General features: G+C 38.3%; 1 protein-coding gene across 18 annotated transcripts in view; it reads right to left on the reverse strand.

Annotated features, from left to right (window-relative positions):
- Positions 1-17,529, reverse strand: part of LOC105494952 (microtubule associated serine/threonine kinase 2) — a 256,356-nt gene that overhangs the window by 115,883 nt on the left and 122,944 nt on the right. The gene's annotated exons all lie outside the window — the stretch shown is intronic.

The following is a 17,529-nucleotide window of genomic DNA, read 5'->3' on the forward strand; positions in this document are numbered from 1 at the left end:
CCAGAAGGCATGGGCCAAGCTAAACAGCTGTTGCAGTGGGCAAGGGACTGGAAGAAAGATCAAGGATCTCAAACTGGTAAAATAATGAGCTAAGACTATGTGGGTGTTTCTGCAACATTATTCATTCTCAAACCCAAGCCTGAAGGAAGACTACAGGGCTTTAATGTTTGGGCTCAAAGCAGTCATTATTCAAATGCTGAATCTGACCGATTTAACTAAACTGTATTCCTTCAGACAAAGTTCAGTGCCATTTTTTATTCAATTTCTATTACTCTCTAATCATTTGAATATACTTGTGGTAAGAAAAGCCATAAGGAAAGTTAATAAGCCCAGAAACTAACTTAATTTCATCCATTAATATTTAAGGTAAGTTGCAGAAGACCTCTATTGAAGGCTAAGCTAAGCATATTTCTGTATGCTTTGGTTTCCCCACCTGTAAAATGAAGATCATTAAGGTACCTAATATATAGGCTCCGGTGAGGATTAATATACGTAAACAGCAAAGTGCCTAGCACAGAGAAAGCACTATAGAAGTGTTAGCTATTACTGTAATTCTTGCCCTCTTGGAGCAATCTCCCAGTCTAAAGGAAGAGATCAGTCTCAACAAATAGGAAGTCATCTGAGAAAAAGAACCTAGACTCAAGAAAACCAAGTGATCAAGTAAACTGTGGAGCTAAACCCTGGCAGCTAAGAGAGCCAAAGAGAAGCAAGTCTTGTCCCCAGCTTCAGAGGCTCTGCCAACTCTGATGGGCTTCTCTCATTCACCTAGATGACAAAGTGTGTCAAACTGTTTTTTTCTAGGGTAATGTTCAAAGGACTAATTCATAGGCAAACCAGTGCTTTTTCAAATGCGGGTCAGGCCTCTTTAGTAAGACATTATATCAATTTAGGAAGTCAGGATCAACATTTTCCAAAAAGGGAAACTACGTGCACACAAAAAGTACATATACAAATGAAATAGAATAGAAAAGAAAATATCAGAGTCCTTCGCATACCGTAGGGTAAGCACTATTGTGAAATGTGTGTTTATGACATCCATTACTGAAATACATACAAATATACAAATGCAAACATATGTGATGGGTCATAATGTAAACTCTATTTGTTATTGAGGTCAAGTCTAAAAAGTCTGAAAGCCACTGTTCTAATTACCCAAGCAAACTCACCCACCTAGTAGCTACAGGCCCTCACTTTTCCTCTCCATGTATTAGTCCAATTATTCAGCCCTCTCAGCACCCTCTTTTTTCAGAATCCCCAGTTCAGTAGCAGGTCCTAAAGATAACTAGAACACCTCAGAAATCTAGCAGCTCTCAACAAGTACCGGCTCCCACTTTGGAAAGCCTTATGATAATATCAGGGTCAGTTGCCAAAAGCCCCAACCTTGATCTATCCTCCCGTCCCCAGCTAAGGCTTGCAGTTATGGCTGAACCCTACGTTTCTACTCAATATTCTGCAATTCTCTAATACCCAAGACCAGGCTACATGATAATAATAATAATAATAATAATAACAATAATAATAATGACATAACAGCAACCAACATTAAGTGCTTAACTATTTATTAGGTTCTATTCTAAGCATTTTACACATTAATACTCATGTAGTATTCATCATAGCCATATGATATATGTACTATTATTCCATTATTATTATTTTTTAAATTAGTATTATTTTTTAAAGACAGAGAGGTTAAGATCATACCAGTGGTAAGTAGGAAAGTAGCATTTCCTCAATATGTTGGTGCCTGGTTACCTACATATGAATTATACTAGCCAGAAATGTTCCTGTCTTCAGCCATGTTGGTAAACTGAAGCAGTCTAACTCTAGTTTCCAATGCTATAAATCACTGTGCTTTACCTTTCAGTAGAAAATTCTGACAACAGTAGCAAATGGATTTCTTTCTAGCCTGCTCTGAAGAGCAGTACTATTGCAGAGTAGTATTCCTTGGGTGGAGGAGAGACAGCATGGAGCTCCTTAAATAATGCTAAAGTGAGAAAATATTTGTTTGACTTTTAGAAAATGAAAGCCATATTTTACATCCTTTATTTGACCAAAGAAGATATTACTTTTACCTCCAGGTAACACATCCCCACACAGAGGACTTTCTTTAGTGGCATTAGAATCCATTTGTACCAATATTCCTGTGGCTTTGCCAGGACTAGGAAGGCCTAACATTTCCCTGGGACTGGTGACAGGGCTCAACAATTTGCAGTATGGCAAAAGAAACATCTGCCTTCTCTTATTTATTCATACATTTATTTATTAACTGTAGAGCCAGGGAAGAAAGGCCTCTGCTATGGGCTTCTTACTTTAGAGATCCTGCAAAATAACACAAACACAAAAAACAAATTCATTAAAGAAATGGGGTTTCCTCTGTCACAAGATTCTGCACTGGCAAAGCGGAACCCTAAAAATCCATTCTTGTAAATTGTACAGTTCAGACCACAGGAAAACTTCTGTCCACATATTTCTTCCCATGTCCTTTAAAAAAGAGGCAACTATGTCAGAATGCCATTTATGGGTTGTGAAACCGCAAACTTCAAGAGAACTCTGCCTGAGATTATGGAATATCTGAGCAGCACAGGGTGTCAGAAATAAAAGACAAGACAAATTAACTGTTATATCCTTCCTATCAAATAACATGAATATCATAGATACCTTTCCTAAGAAGGTATTGTCTCCTAACAGAGTCAAACATCCATTTATTTGATTTCTTCCTGTTCCAATTCACAGTTCTGAAGGTACTCACAAGTTAGCTCATCATTCCTAGCAGTATCATACAGCAACTGAGGAACATTTTGCAGAATTAAGGAATTCATATTACTAGTAAATGTATTTATATGCAGGTCTAGAAATGACACATATAAGGCAAGGAACCAATTTATTACACTGATTAATGGTTGAACAATTAATGTCAGAATTACAATTTATTTTTATAAAAATATGTACTTACAAAAAATTTTAATTCAGCTTATTTAATTTTGAATATTTAAAAGAGAAACAACTTAAAATAATAAAAAATTTCCATTTTTTACACTTTATATTTTTGATGAGAATATATTCAAACTTTGTACTCTGCGAATATAATGATGTCTTATTTTTAAATCCTACGGATCACTGAAAATGAGTACAAGTTGTGATCCCAACATACACAGAAAAATAAGAAAGTGGAGCTTAGAGGAGGAAAAAAAGAAAATCTACAAATAAGCTAGTCTGCTTAAATTTGGGGGAAAAAACTGCACACAAAAAGTACGTACACAATTACTACCACTGAAGACTGAAAACAGAAAATAAACCAGAGTATTCAAAAAAGCCAAGTAGCCAGGCACGGTGGCTCATGCCTGTAATCCCAGCACTTTGGGAGGCTGAGGCAGGCAGATCTCTTGAGCCCAGGAATTCGAGACCAGCCTGGCTAACATGGTGAAACCCTGTCTCTACTAAAAATACAAAAATTAGCAGGGCATTGTGGTGTGCACCTGTAATCCCAGCTACTTGGGAGGCTGAGGCAGGAGAATTGCTTGAACCCAGGAGGCAGAGGTTGCAGGGAGCCGAGATGGTACCACTGCACTCCAGCCTGGGCAACAGAGTAAGACTGTCTTCAAAAAAGAAAAGAAAGGGCTGGGTGGGGTAGCTCATGCCTGTAATCCCAGCACTCTGGGAGGCCAAGGTGGGCAGATCACGCGGTCAAGAGATCGAGACCATCCTGGCCAACATGGTGAACCCCCATCTCTATTAAAAATACAAAAATTAGCTGGGTGTAGTGGCACACGCCTGTAGTCCTAGCTACTTGGCAGGCTGAGGTAGAAGAATCGCTTGAACCCAGGAGGGGGAGGATGCAGTGAATTGATGATTGCGCCACTGCACTCCAGCCTGGTGACAGACGCTATCTCCAAAAAGAAGGAAAAAAAAAAAAAAAAAAGACAAATAAATAGCAATATAGAATGATGATGTGATTGTTCTTAAGAGAGTAATATTATCTATACAATATTTAGCCAGATTCCCCTCTCCCCCGATGGTTTAAAAAGCCACAGAAAACAATGGAAAACTTACAGGTTTAACATAAATGATTCTGAAAAGTAATGCTAAAACGGCTGCACATATAAGATAGATTTTTAAAATGATAAAACGAACAGGCACTGGCTATGATAAAGCCTTAAATGAAACTATTTATTTAACTGGTAACAAAGTGAGAAAAAGATACCTAACTTTTTTTAAGTAAATATTATTCATTTCTATAGATTATAACAGGGACAAAAGTCATGTTAAACAACAAACTTTATATACTGTCGAGTTACCTAAATAAGAAAACGAGAAAGTAGAAATAAATGAGAATTTCGTAGCTTTACATATGATGTAAAAAGTACAGACTTCATCGTCAGTGAGAATTAAGGAAAAAAACTTTCGATTTTAGGCAGGGACCTAAAGACTGGCAAACTTCTACCTGTAACTATGACATTACTGAAACAGAACTAGCCATTCTACTACAAATCACTTAAGAACAGACAAAATATACGATGTAATAGTTTTCAGGCACCAGGAAACATGTAATGTAAGAATGAAAACCCAGAAAGAAGGGAAACTCAAAAGTCAGGCTGCTCCCTCCTCAGTTGCCTAGCAGCAATTTTCTTACAATGGCACAGACAGCTAGTGTTCAAGCAGAGCACAGTAGTTCCACTAAGCTGAGGCAGCACGGGGTAGAGTTCAGGGAAGCTTGAGCAGACACTGCACATTCATCAAGAAAGACCACATGCTAGGCCACAAAAAAAAGTCTCAAGAAATTTCAGACTATTGAAATTCCATAAATTATGCTGCCTAACCACAACAGAATTAAATTAGAAATCAACTACAATAAGACATAAAATCCTCCAATATTTGGAAATGAAACCACATATTTCTAAATAGTCTATTGGTCAAAGATGAAATGACAAAGAAAATTAGAAAATATTTTGAATTACACTATAATAAAGACATACACACCAAATTATAGAATACAGTTAAATAAGTGCTTAGAGGCACATATATTGCTTTAAATGCTCATATCCAAAAAGGAAGACCTGAAATCACTAATCCATACCTCTGCATTAAAAACGTTAAAAAGTCCAGGGAGGGATAGCATTAGGAGAAATACCTAATGTAGATTATGGGTTGATGGGTGCAGCAAATCATCATGGCATGTGTACACCTATGTAACAAACCTGCATGTTCTGCACATGTATCCCAGAACTTAAAGTATAATAAAAAACAATTTAAAAAAAACTTAAAACAGTAAATTAAATTCAAAATATAATAAAGAAAGCAGAAATTAGTAACAGAAAATAGAAAAAAAAAGAAACCAAAAATTGGTTCTTTGAAAATATTAATAAAACCCTAGTAACAGACATTAAGAAGGAAAGAAAACATAAGTCATCAATATCAGGAATAAAAGATGAGTTATCACAACCAATCTAAAGACAGTAAAAGAATAATAAGAGAATAGCAGAACAATTTATGCCAATAAATTCTATAACCTATTTAAAATAGACAAAAAGTTCAAAAAAAACTTACCAAAACTGACTTTAATATAGATGTGCATTATGCTAAGTGATATAAGCCAGACACAAATGAACAATACTATATAATTCCATTGATATGAAGCGTTTAGAAGAGGCAAATGCATAGAGAAAGAAAGTAGAACAGAGACTGCCAAGGCCTGGGAGAAGGGAAGAAGGATGTTATTGCTTAATGGGCACAGAGTTTCTACCTGGGACCATGGAAAAGTTTTAGAAATAGATGGTGACAACAGTTGCATGACACTGTGAGTATACTTGATGTCATTACATTGTATACTTAAAAATGGTTAAAAGGGTGGAGGCTGAGGCACGAAAATTGCTTGAACTCGGGAAGCAGAGGCTGCAGTAAGCCGAGATCGTGCCACTGCACTCCAGCCTGGGTGATGACAGCAAGACTCTGTCTCAAAAAAAAAAAAAAAAAAAAAGTTAAAATGGCAAATTCTGTTATACGTACCTTGCCACAATTTTTAAGACTTTAAAGAAATTAATTCAAAAGAAGTTAAGATTCAAACAGAAAGGCTAAAATTACAAACTTCTAGAAGAAAACATTGGAGAAAATCTTCATGATCTTGGGATGGGCACAGATTTCTTAGACAGAATATGAGTGAGTACTAACTAAAAAAACTCACAAAGTAAAGAACATCAAAATTAAGACCTTCTGCTCTTTGAAAGACATCCTTCCAAAAAGGAAAAGGCAAGCTGGAGAAAAATAAGTCACAATATATACAGTCATGCATCGCTTAACAACAGATACCTTCTGGGAAATGCATTGTTAGGTGATTTCATCATTATGTGAACATCATGGAGTATACTTATATGAACTTAGATGGTACAGCCTACCACACACATAGGCTATACAGTATTGTACAGCCTATAGATTGCTTCCAGGCTGCAAACCTGTATAGCATGTTACTGCATTGAATACTGTAAGCAACTGTAACACAATGGTAAGCATTTGTGCATTTAAACATAAAAAAGGTACAGTAAAAATACATGTAAAAGATAGAAATGGTACACTTGTATAGGCCACTTACCATGAGTGGGGTTTGCATGACTAGAACTTGCTCTGGGTAAGTAAGTGGTGAGTAAATGTAAAGGTCTAGGACATTACTGTCTACTACTGTAGACTTTATAGAAACGTTGTACACTTAGGCTACACTATTTAACACTGCACAATAACATTATATAAACATATAATAAGTATATAATTATATAATACAATTATATTATAATTATATTATTAAAAATTATATAACTATATTTATATAATTATATATTATATAATGATAATATCATATAAAATAACGTATAATCATATAATTATATAATAACAATAATATATATAACATTATATAACAATAACATCAAGCATTGTACACTTAGGCTACATTATTTGTTTTCTTTAACAATAAATTAATCTTAGCTTACTGTAACATTTTTACCTTAAACTCTTTAATTTTTAACTTTACTCTTAAAAAAATATTGTACTGCTGTACAAAAATATTTTTGTCCTCTGTATCTGTAGTCTATAAGCTGTTTTTTATTTTTAAATTTTAAATTTATTATTTTTTAAACGTTGTTGTCCAAAATAAAGACGCAAACACACACTTTAGCCTAGGTGTACACAGGGTCAGGATCATCAAGATGTCACTAGGTGACAGGAATTTTTCAGCTCCTTTATAATGTTATGGGACCACCAGTGTCTATGCAGTCTGTTGTTGATCAAAACATTGCAGAGTATTGCATGACTATATATATCTGACGATATGTCTGCATCTGAAATATATAAACAACTTGTACAACTCAATAATTTTTTTATTCATTTTTTCAAAATAAGCAAAATATCTGAACACATTTCACAAAAGATTCACGAATGGCAAATAAGGACATGAAAAACATATTCAACATCATTATTCATCTGGGAAATGTAAGTCAAAACCACAATGATATACCAGTGTACACTCAATAAAATGGCTCTGACCGTAACAAGTTTTGATGTGGAAATGGGCCAACTGGAACCCTCGACATCCCTAGTAGGAAAGTACAACAGTATAAACATTTTGGAAAATTATGTGGCAATTTTTTACAAACTTAAACATACACTTACCAGTTACCATTTGATGGGGGTTGGGGTAGTATCTGAAATCTAAGTTTGGCTCTTTTTTTTTTTTTTTTGAGACAGGGTCGTGCTCTGTCGCCCAGGCTGGAGTGCAGTGGCGCAATCTCGGCTCACTGCTTGCAAGCTCTGCCTCCCAGGTTCATGCCATTCTCCTGCCTCAGCCTCCCAAGTAGCTGGGACTATAGGCGCCAGCCACCACACCCAGCTAATTTTTTGTATTTTTAGGAGAGACGGGGTTTCACCCTATTCAGGATGCTCTCGATCTCCTGACCTCATGATCCGCCCTCCTCGGTCTCCCAAAGTGCTGGGATTACAGGCATGAGCCACCACGCCAGGCCAGCTCTTTCATTTTTTTAAAAGATTAAACATGCCTGTAATCTCAGCCTTTGGGAGACCAAGGCGGGCAGATCATTTGAGGTCAGGAGTTCGAGATCAGCCTGACAAACACGGTGAAACCCAGTTTCTACTAAAAATACAAAAAAATTAGCCAGGTATGGCGGTGCATGCCTGTAGTCCCAGCTACTCGGGATACTGAGGCAAGGGAATCACCTGAACACTTGAACGTGGGAGGCGGAGCTTGCAGTGAGCCGAGATGGCGCCACTGCATTCCGGCCTGGGCAACAGAGCAAGACTATGCCTCAAAAAAATAAAAAAGAAAAGAAAAAAAAAAAGATTAAACATATTTTAGTCAAAAGAGTTTTCATGTACCAGATACTACAACAAAAGTAAATTTGTGACGAGGTGTGTTGGCTCACGCCTACAATCCCAGCACTTTGGGAGGCCGAGACAGGAGGATCACTTGAGCTCAGGAGTTTGAGACCAAGATAAGCAACATAGGGAGATCCCATATTTATAAAAAAGTTTTTAAAAAATTAGCCAGGCATGATGGCATGTCCCTGTGGTCCCAGCTACTCGAGAGTCTGAGGTGGGGGAATCACCTGAACCCGAGAGGTTGAGGTTGCAGTGAGCCATGATCATACCACTACACTCCAGCCTGGGTAACAGAGCAAGGCCTCTTTCTCAAAAAAAAGTCACACTGCAATAAAATACACAAAAACTAAAAGCAAGAAAATGACAGTCTGGGTTGGGCACAGTGGCTCATGCCTGTAACCTAGCACTCTGGGAGGCCAAGGAAGGTGGATCACTTGAACTCAGGAGTTTGAGACCAGCCTGGGTAATATGGCAAAATCCCATCTCTACAGAAAATACAAAAATTAGCTGGGTGTGGTGGCATGTGTCTATAGTCCCAGCTACTTGGGGGACTGAGGTAGGAGTACTGCTTGAGCCCAGTTCAAGACTGCAGTGAGCTGTGATTGCACCAACGCACCCCAGCTTGGGCAACATAGCCAGACCCTGCCTAAAAAAAAATTTAAGGCCGGGTACGGTGGCTTATGCCTGTAATCCCAGCACTCTGGGAGGCCGAGGCAGGTGGATCACCTAAAGTCAGGAGCTCTAGACCAGCCTGGCCAACATAGTAAAACCACATCTCTACTAAAAATACAAAAATTAACCGGGCATGGTGGCAGGCGCCTGTAATCCCAGCTACTCAGGGGGCTGAGGCAGGAGAATCGCTTGAACCTGGGAGGCAGAGGTTGCAGTGAGCTGAGATCTCACCCTCACACTCCAGCCTACGGGACAAGAGTAAGACTTTGTCTCAAAAAAAAAAAAAAAATTAAAAATTAGCTGGTTGTGGTAGCACACACCTATAGTCCCAGCTACTAGGGAGGCTGAGGTGGGAGGATCACTTGAGACCAGGAGTTTAAGATTGCAGTGAGCTATGATAGTGCCACTGCACTCCAGCTTAGCCAACTGAGACCCTGTCTAAACAAATAAGCAAGTAAGTAAGCAAGAAAATGGGAAAAGTGGGCTTTCACAATGTATTAGTTTTCTATTGCTTAACAAATTAGCAAAAACTTAGCCACTTAAAACAATACACATTTATTATCTCACAGTTTCTGATTCAGGAATTCAAGCACAGCTTAGCTGGGTCCTTGCTTACGGTCTCTTAAAGCTGCAAGCAAGGTGTCACCTGGGCTATGTTCTCATATGGAGACTCGATTCAGGAAGAATCCACTTCTAAACTCATTCTAACCTGCACACAGAACATTCTCTAAAACTGACTACATGCTCGGTCATAAAGCTAGTCTCAATAAATTTTTCAAAAACCAAAATCATATCAACCATCTTCTCAGGCCTCATGGAATAAAATTAGAAACCAATACCAACAGGAACTCTCAAAATCACACAAGTACATGGAAACTAAACAATTTGCTCCTGAATGACTTTAAACAATGAGATTAAGGCAGAAATCAAAAAAAATTTTTGAAATAAATGAAAATAGAGACACAACACACCAAAACCTCTAGAATACAACAAAAGCAGTGTTAAGACTAAAGTTTAGGCCAGGCACAGTGGCTCATACCTGTAACCCCAGCACTTTGGGAGGCAAAGGTGGGTGGATCACCTGAGCTCAGGAGTTTGAGACCAGCCTGGGCAACATGATGCAACCCTGTCTCTACTTAAAATACAAAAATTAGCCAGGCGTGGCGGTGCGTGTCTGTAATCTCAGCTACTCAAGAGGCTGAGGCAGGAGAATCGCTTGAACCTGGGAGGCAGAGGTTGCAGTAAGCTGAGATCACATCAGTGCATCCAGCCTGGGTGACAGAGTGAGACTCTTGTCTCCAAAAAGAAAAAAGACAAAAATTTGTAGCACTAAATGCCTAACATCAAAAAGAAAGATCTGAAATTAACAACCTAACATCATAGCTAAAGGAACTAGAGAACCAAAAACAAGCCAAACCCAAATCTAGCAAAAGAAAGGAAATAAGAAAGATCATGGCAGAACTAAATGATATTGAGACCAAAAATATGACAAAAGGAGCAACAAAACAAAAAGTGGGTTATTTCAAAGGATAAACAAAACTGTTAAACCGCTGGATACATTAACCAAGAAAAGAGAAGATTTAAATAAGCACAATCAGAAATGACAAAAGTGGCATTACAACTGATATCACAGAAACACAAAAGCTTCTCAGAGACTACTATAACATCTCTATGAGCATAAACCAGAGAAACCTAGAAGAAATGAATAAATTCCCCGAAACACACAAACTCCTAAGAATAAACCAGGAAGAAACGGAAATCCTGAACAGACCAATAATGAGCTATAAAACTGAATCAGTAATAAAAAATCTATGAATCAAAAAAAAAAAAAAAAAAAAAGGCCAGGACCAGAAGGATTCACAGCCACATTCTACCAGATGTACAAAGAACTGTACCAATCTTACTGAAAATTAAAAAAAAAAAAAAAATTGAGTATGAGGAATTCTTCCCTAACTCATTCTACTAAATCAGTATCATCCTGATACCAAAATCTGGCAAGGACACAACAAAAAAACTACAGGCCAATATCCCTGATGAACATGAATGTAAAAATCCTCAACAAAATACTAGTAAACTGAACCCAGCAGCACATCAAGATGATAACTGGATCATGATCAAGTAGTCTTACGCGTGGGACACAAGGATGGTTCAGCATGCACAAATCAATAAATGTGATTCACCACATAAACAGGGTAAAAAACAAAAACCATATGATCATGTCAACAGACACAGAAAAAGCATTTGATAAAATCCAACATCACTTCATGATTAAAAACCTTCAACAAATTAGGCACTGAATGAAGACACCTCAAAATAGTAACAACCATATATGATAAACTCACAGCCAACAGCATCATACCGAATGGGCAAAAACTGAAAACATTCCCTCGAAGAAATGAAACAACATGAGGATGTCCACTCCCACTACTCCTATTCCACATAGTACTGGAAGTGGTAGCCAGATAAATTAGGCAAGAGAAAAAAATAAAAAGCATCCAAATAGGAACAGAGTTAGCCAAATTATATCAGTTCACTGACAACATAATCCTATACCTAGAAAACCCTAAACATTCCTCCAAATGATTCCTAGACCCAATAAACAATTTTAGTAAAGTTTCAGGATATAAAACTAATACACAAAATCAGTTGCATTTCTATACACCAACATTCAAGCTCAGAATCAAATCAAGAACTCAATCCCATTTACAGTTGCCACAACCAAATTAAAATACTTAGGAATACATTTAACCAACAAGATGAAAAACCTCTACAAGGAGAGCTAAAGAACACTGATGAAAGAAATTATAGACAACACAAACAAATGGAAAAACATTCCTTGATCATGGATAGGAAGAATCACTATCGTGAAAATGACTATACTGCCCAAAGCAATTTTAATCAAATTACCAATGTTGTTTTTCACAGAACCAGAAAAAACTATTCCAAAATTCATATGGAACCAAAAAAGAGCCCACACAGTGAAAGCAATCGTAAGCAAAAATAACAAAGCTGGAAGCATCACATTACTCAACTTCTAATTATGCTACAAGGCTATAGTTACCAAAACATCATGGTACTGGTACAAAAACAGACACACAGCTCAATGAAATAAAACAGAGAACCCAGAAGTCAATCCATACACCTACAGTAAACTGATCTTCAACAAAGTTGACCAAAATAATCAATGGGGAAAGGACACTCCATTCAATGAATGGTGCTGGGAAAATTGGCTAGCCATATGCAGAAGAATGAAACTGGACCCCTATCTCTCATCATATATAAAAATTAACACATGATGGATTAAAAATTTAAATTTTAAGACCTGAAACTATAAAAACCCTAAAAGAAAACCCAGGAAAAACTCTTCTGGACATTGGCCTAGGCAAATAATTTATGAATAAGACCTCAAAAACAAATACGACCAAAACGAAAATGGACAAATGACACTTAATTAAACTAAAGAGCTTCTGTACAGCAAAGGAAACAATCAACAGAGTAAAAAAACAACCCATAGAATGGGAGAAAATATCTGCCAACTATGCATCCAACAAAGGACTAATATCCAGAATCTATAAGGAACTTAAATCATAAGAAAAAAAAAATCTACTAAAAAGTAGGCAATAGAAATGAACAGACACAAAAGAAGACAAGTGACCAATAAAATCATGAAAAAAAATCCAACATCACTAATCATCAGAGAAATGCAAATTAAACCACAATGAGATACCATCTTATACCAGTCAGAATGGAAAATGACAGATTGGTGAGGATGCAGAGAAAAGGGAATGTTTATATACTGTTGGTGGGAATATAAATTAGTTCAACCCCTACAGAAAATAGTATAGTGATTTCTCACAGATCTAAAAATAGAACTACCACTTGATCTAGCAATCCCTCTACTGGCTATCTACCCAAGAGTAAAGAAATCTTTTTTTTTTTTCTTTTTTCTTCTGAAAGAGAGTCTCGCTCTGCCACCCAGGCTGGAGTGCAGTGGCACGATCTCGGCTCACTGCAACCACTGGCTCCCAGGTTCAAGCAATTCTGCTGCCTCAGCCTCCCAAGTATCTGGGACTACAGGTGCACACCACCACGCCTGGCTAATTTTTGTATTTTTAGTAGAGACAGGGTTTCACCATGTTGGCCAGGCTGGTCTTGAACTCCTGACCTCGTGATTCATCTGCCTCGGCCTCCCAAAGTGCTGGGATTACAGGCATGAGCCATTGTGCTGGACCGGGAAAAGAAATCATAAAAAAAAAAATTTTTTTATTTGTAAAGCTCTTTTTTTCCCCCTTGGGCCTTATGACATAGCATAAGAAAATTATTTTATCAAAAAGACACCTACACTGGTACGTTTATCGCAGCACCATTCACAATAGCAAATTCATGAAATCAACCTAGGTGCCCATCAACAGTGGATTGCATAAAGAAAATGTGGTACATATATACCATGGAATACTATACAGGCATAAATAGAATGAAATCCTGTCCTTTGTACCAATATGGCTGTTGCTGGAGGCCATTATTCTATATGAAATAACTCAGAAACAGAAAATCAAATACCATGTGTTCTCACTTATAAGTGAGAGCTAAACAATGGGTACGTGTGGTCATAAAGATGGAAACAATAGACACTGGGAACTCCAAAAGGGGACAGGAGGCGTGGCAAGCATAGAAAAACTACCTATTGAGTATTACGTTCGCTATTTGGCTGCTGCATTCACTAGAAGCCGAAATCCCAGCATTACACTATATATCCATGTAGCAAAACTGCACATGTATCCCTGAATCTTAAAAAAAAAAAAAAAGGAAAGAAAAGAAAAGAAAAGACAAGAAAACATTTTTGGCCAATTCTAACTTCTATTGCTTCAGCAGAGCAAATTTCCTCTAAATAGAATTTAATTTAAAAAAAAAAAAAAAATCTGACCAAGAGCTGCTTGGTTCATGGATGGCAATTCCAAGGTAAATGAAAACCATCCTGCTTTGGAAGACTGCTCCTCTGATCAAAGAAAGTAAAAACAAATCTGCTTGGTGGGCTGAATTGCATTCTATTTTTCTAACAGTGACTGATGGAAGAATTGAACAATGGTAGAAGCCCCTGTGTTTGGGTCTTTACCGACCTCATGCGATATAACCAATGGCTTGGCTATACACTCAGGAGAGAGGACAATGGAAATCTGGCCTGGTAAAAGAATGCTCATATGGAGCATGGCCCTAAGGAGATTTGAGGGATGCATTAAGGTGACAGGGATCGATAAGTAGACATCCCATGTGCTCCCTTGAGGTGGCTACCTCAGTCCCTGAAAAAAAGTGAGTATGGGGGCACCGTAGCAGTGCAGAGATGAGCTGAATCTAGACATGATCCTTTTGCACCCTTTCAGGTACAAATTGCCGGAAAGAACTGTTCTGTTTCTCAGCAATAGAGACAGAGATTGCTGATGGCTATGGGGCAGATTCTCTGGTAGGAAGGCCCTGAATATGGCTGGCAAATGAGACTGATGCTGGTAGCCCTGGGAACTACAAATAGGTCTTGACGGGAATAGACACTGACTCTGGAGTGGGCTTTGCTTATCCCATGGAAGATAAAAATACTCAGAGTACCATAAAAAAAAAAAAAAAAAAAAAAAAAACAGAACCCAAGATATTGCATGGATTTGGATGGCCCACCATCATTTCTTCAGACCAAGGAACACACTGTACAGCCCATAGTGTCCAACAATGGACAGAGTGAGATATCCTCCTTAGAGTAATAGTTTGACAGAGAAGTAGAATGGGCAATTGAAACGCTAGTTGTCTAAAACAGGTGGAGATAAAAAGCATGAAGGGCTGGTTTACAGGCGATCGTAAGGATGTACGTGCTCACACTTAACATGGGACTTTTTCTCTGTTTTTCTGGTTGATCTGGGGAAGAGGGGTTAGGGAGGATGCTAGTATGACTACACAATTCTTACCAAGGAGGAGTGCACTTGTATAACCACTATAATTTTTCTTTTCTTTTTTTTTGCTTTTGTTTTTGTTTATTTGTTTGTTTTTGAGAGACGGAGTCTCACTCTGTCGCCCAGGCTGGAGTGCAGCAGAGCCATCTTGGCTCCCTGCAACCTCCATCTCCCAGGTTCAAGCAAGTCTCCTGCCTCAGCCTCCCAAGTAGCTGGGACTACAGGCATGCACCACCACGCCTAGCTAATTTTTTTGTATTTTTAGTAGAGAGGGGGTTTCACTATATGTTGGCCAGGCTGGTCTCGAACTCTTGACCTCAGGTGATCTGCCTGCCTTGGCCTCCCAAAGTGCTGGGATTACAAATGTGAGCCACTGTGCCTGGCCCTGTTTGTTTTTTTGAGACAGGGTCTTGCTCTGTTGCCCAGGCTGGAGTGCAGTGGCATGATCACAGCTCACCGCAACCTCCGCTTTCAGGGCTCAAGAGATCCTCCCACCTCAGCCTCTCAAGTAGCTGGGACGACAGGCAAGCGCCACCATACCCAGCTAATTTTTTGTATTTTTGGTAGAGCCAGGTTTTGCCATGTTGCCCAGGCTGGTCTCAAACTCCTGAACTCAAGCAATTCTCCTGCCTTGGCCTCCCAAAGTTCTGGGATTACAGGTATGAGCCACTTTGTTTAGCCTATAGTTTTCTTTCCTCCCCAAATCACCTTTAAAAAATTTATTTTTTTCTCTCCTACCTGATGCAGTGGTCCTAGGACCATGGTTGCAACTACAAGTTTCTAAAACATCAGGGACGATTTCTAAGAAAAAACTGTAACTATGCTTTTAAACCTAATGGCAAAATTCCTAAGAACATTACTGGGGTGGGTAGTGCTTTCACCCCATTTAGCGAAAGTGGGACTAACAGTGAATGCAGCTATATTGCCTGATGGTAAAAACAGCTCACAAGTTCTGCTCCTATATAACTTTGCCCTATCTGAATGGGAGTGGTCTGAGGAGGACCTACTCCTAGACTTGTATTGCTGCCTGCAATCTGGAACCGCACAAGAGAGATTCTAATGTCCCTTTCAAAGGTGAAAAGGTTTGGGTATAAATGGAGAGAAGGAGAAACCATAACTGAGAGTAAATAAGTGAATAAATGAGTTAGGGTTACTAACTGAGGAAAATTCAATGTTATGTTAACAGCCCAAAAGAGTCTAAGAACAAAAGTTGACACTGTCTCAAGCTCAATTATTCCAGATGCATGGAAGTATGAAGCTGTATGTTTACCAAGGCCAATCCTGCTTTTGGAACTTGACAAGATTTAGGAAACCTGCAAACCTGAATGGCCTCATCCTGGGAGACATTCATACAGTATGACGTACTGGACTAACCATTAATGATTGCATATACAAATATTTTTTGATATAAAAGATCTGTGGTCACAAACTAGGGGGTGACCTGTGGTGTTACGATATACATACTGGTTTTAATCTACGGTTTCTGGCTCATAAATCCCATAGCCCTAGTTATAGTCTTTTGTTAGAATGTTGGCTGTGTTAGGCCTCAGGGGCAGGCCTGTGACCTTCTCTGGCTCTCCTTTCACTTTAATGTTCCCCAACCTTTCTGACTGTGGGTCTTAAGGCTCTCCCATGAGAGTCCCACCCTATACCTGGGGCAAGAAATACTGACTTCATGAAGCTTCCATAAAAACCCAAGAGGACAGGGTTCAGTGAGCTTCAGGATAGCTGAACACGTGGAAGTTACTGAAGTGGCAAGGCTGGGGAGGGCACTGAAGCTCCCTCCCCCTTCCCCAGTAACTCACACTATGAATCTCTTCATCTCTATCCTTTGCAATATCCTATAAACCAGTAAACATTAAAACAAAAATCTAAGAGGCTGAGTGCAGTGGCTCACACCTGTAATCCCAGCACTTTGGGAGACCAAGGAGGGCGGATCACTTGAGGTCAGGAGTTCAAGACCAGCCTAGCCAATATGGTGAAACCCCCATCTCTACTAAAAACACAAAAATTAGCCAGGTGTGGTGGCGCCAATGTCTGCAGTCCCAGCTACTCAGGAGGCTGAGGCACAAGAATTCCTTGAACCAGGGAGGCAGAGGTGGCAGTGCCACTGTACTCCAGCCTAGGTGACAGAGCAAGATTCGGTCTCAAAAAAAAAAAAAAAAATCTAAGAAATATAGTCATTCAAGAAAGTCTGTTTCATTTGGCATTGTTATTAAAAGAATACAATTTATAAGAAATTATTGATTACAAATAACAATTTTGCTAAAAATAAAGCCAAATAAAAGTGTAACTATTTTAATAATTTGTGAATTTGCCTTTACTTTATTTCTCATTTAAATAGATGAACACATAGACATGTGCAGTATTAATTCAACTATCATTTTTGACATTTTGCCATTTTCAATTGTATAAAAATTGATAATAGAATTGGTTGTAATATTTGCCTGTTTCCCTCTTTGATGATATGCTGTTTTTCTTTCATCTTTGAATGTTTTCATTTTATATCTGGATGAAAGCCATGATTTTTTGCTTTTATTTTTTT

Source organism: Macaca nemestrina, chromosome 1 (assembly GCF_043159975.1).
Source record: "Macaca nemestrina isolate mMacNem1 chromosome 1, mMacNem.hap1, whole genome shotgun sequence".
Lineage (NCBI taxonomy): Eukaryota > Metazoa > Chordata > Mammalia > Primates > Cercopithecidae > Macaca > Macaca nemestrina.